This window comes from Rhinolophus sinicus, chromosome 16 (assembly GCF_057876585.1).
Source record: "Rhinolophus sinicus isolate RSI-liver-muscle chromosome 16, RSI-T2T, whole genome shotgun sequence".
In the NCBI taxonomy this organism is placed as follows: Eukaryota; Metazoa; Chordata; class Mammalia; order Chiroptera; family Rhinolophidae; genus Rhinolophus; species Rhinolophus sinicus.
In genome coordinates, this window is record NC_142516.1 from 86295001 (window position 1) to 86297500 (window position 2500).

Here is a 2500-nt window from a genome sequence, read left to right on the forward strand (position 1 = left end):
TAACATTAACCCTAATCCTACCCTAACCCTAACCCTAACCCTAACCCTAACCCGAACGCAATCCTAACCCTAATCCTAACCCTAAAACAAACCTAACCCTAACCCTATCCCTAAACATAATCTCAACCCTAACCCTGACGCAAACCTAACCCTAACCATAACCATAACCCAACCCTAACCGTAACGCAAACTTAACCCTACCACTAACACTAACACTAAACCTAACCCTAACCCTAACGCAAACCTAAACCTAACCCTAACCCTAACCCTAACACATCCTAAATCTAAACATAACCCTAACCCGAAACCTATCATTAACCCTAACCCTAACCTAACCATAACCCTAACCCTAACCCTAACCCTAACCCTACCCTAACCCTAACCCTAACCGTAACACTAAACCTAACCCTAACCCTAACCCTAACCCTAACAGAAACCTAACCCTAACCCTAACCCTAACCCTAACCCTAACCCTAACCCTAACCCTAACCTAACCCTAACCCTAACCCTAACCCTAACATATCCCTAACACTAACCCTAACCCTAACCCTAACCCTAACGCCAACCTAACCCTAACCCTATCCCTAAAACAAACCTAATCCTAACCCTAACCCTAAACCTAATGCTAACCCTAATCCTGACGCAAACATAACCCTAACCATATCCATAACCCTAAACCTAACCGTAACGCAAACCTAACCCTACCACTAACACTATCACTAACCCTAACCCTAAACCTAACCCTAACCCTAACCCTAACCCTAACCCTAACCCTATCGCATACCTAACCCTAACCTTAAACGTCACCCTAAACCTAACCCTAACGCAAACCTAACCCTAACCCTAACCCTAACCCTAACCCTAACCCTAACAGAAACCTAACCCTAACCATTACCCTAACCTTAAACCTAACGCAAACCTAGGTCTAACCCTAACCCTAAACGTAACCTTAACCCTAACGCAACCCTAACCCTAACCCTAACCCTGACCCTAACCCTAACCCTAACAGAAACCTAACCCTAACCCTAAACCTAACCCTAAACCTAAACCCTAACCCTAACCCTAAAAATAACCTTAACCCTAAACCTAACCCTAAACCTAACCCTAACGCAAACCTAACCCTAATCCTAACCCTAACCCCAACCCTAACGCAAACCTAACCCTAACCCTAACCCTAACCCTAACCCTAATCCTAACCCTAACCCTAACGCAAACCTAACCCTAACCCTAACCCTAACACTAACGCAAAGCTAACCTAACCCTAACCCTAACCCTAACCCTAACGCATACCTAACCCTAACCGTTACCTTAACCCTAACGCAAACCTAACCCTAAACCTAACCCTAACCCTAACCCTAACCCTAACCCTAACCTAACCCAAACCATAACCCTTACCCTAACATAACCCTAACCCTAACCCTAACTCTAACACTAACCCTAACACTAACCCTAACCCTAACGCAAACCTAACCCTAACCCTAACATTAACCCTATCCCTAACCCTAACCCTAACCCTAAACCTAAACCTAACCCTAACCCTAACGCAAACCTAACCCTAACCCTAACCCTAACCCTAACGCTATCGCAAACCTAACACTAAACCTAACCCTAACCCTAACGCTAACCCTAAACCTAACCCTAACCCTAACAGAAACCTAACCCAAACCCTAACCCTAACCCTAACCATAACCATAACGCAAATCTAACAATAACACTAACCCTAACCCTAACCCTAACGCAAACCTAACCCTACCCCTAACCCTAACCCTAATCCTAACCCTAACCCTAGCCCTAACCCTAACATTAACCTTAATCCTACCCTAACCCTAACCCTAACCCTAACCCTAACCCTTACCCTAACTCTAACCCTAACGCATACCTAACCCTAACCCTTACCCTAACCCTAACGCAAACCTAACCCTAAACCTAACCCTAACCCTAACCCTAACCCTAACCCTAACCCTAACCCTAACCCTAACCGTAACCTAACCCTAACCCTAACCCTAAACCTAACCCTAAACCTAACCCTAACCCTAACCCTAACCCTAACCCTAACCCTAACCCTAACCCGAACGCAATCCTAACCCTAACCCTAACCCTAAAACAAACCTAACCCTAACCTTAACCCTAAACCTAATCCCAACCCTAACCCTGACGCAAACCTAACCCTAACCATAACCATAACCCTAACCCTAACCGAAACGCAAACCTAACCCTACCACTAACACTAACACTAACCCTAAACCTAACCCTAACGCAAACCTAACCCTAACCCTAACCCTAACCCTAACACAACCTAAATCTAAACATAACCCTAACCCGAAACCTATCATTAACCCTAACCCTAACCTAACCATAACCCTAACCCTAACCCTAACCCTAAACCTACTCTAACCCTAACCCTAACCCTAACCCTAAACCTAACCCTAACCCTAACCCTAACCCTAACAGAAACCTAACCCTAACCCTAACCTAACCCTAACCCTAACCCTAACCCTAA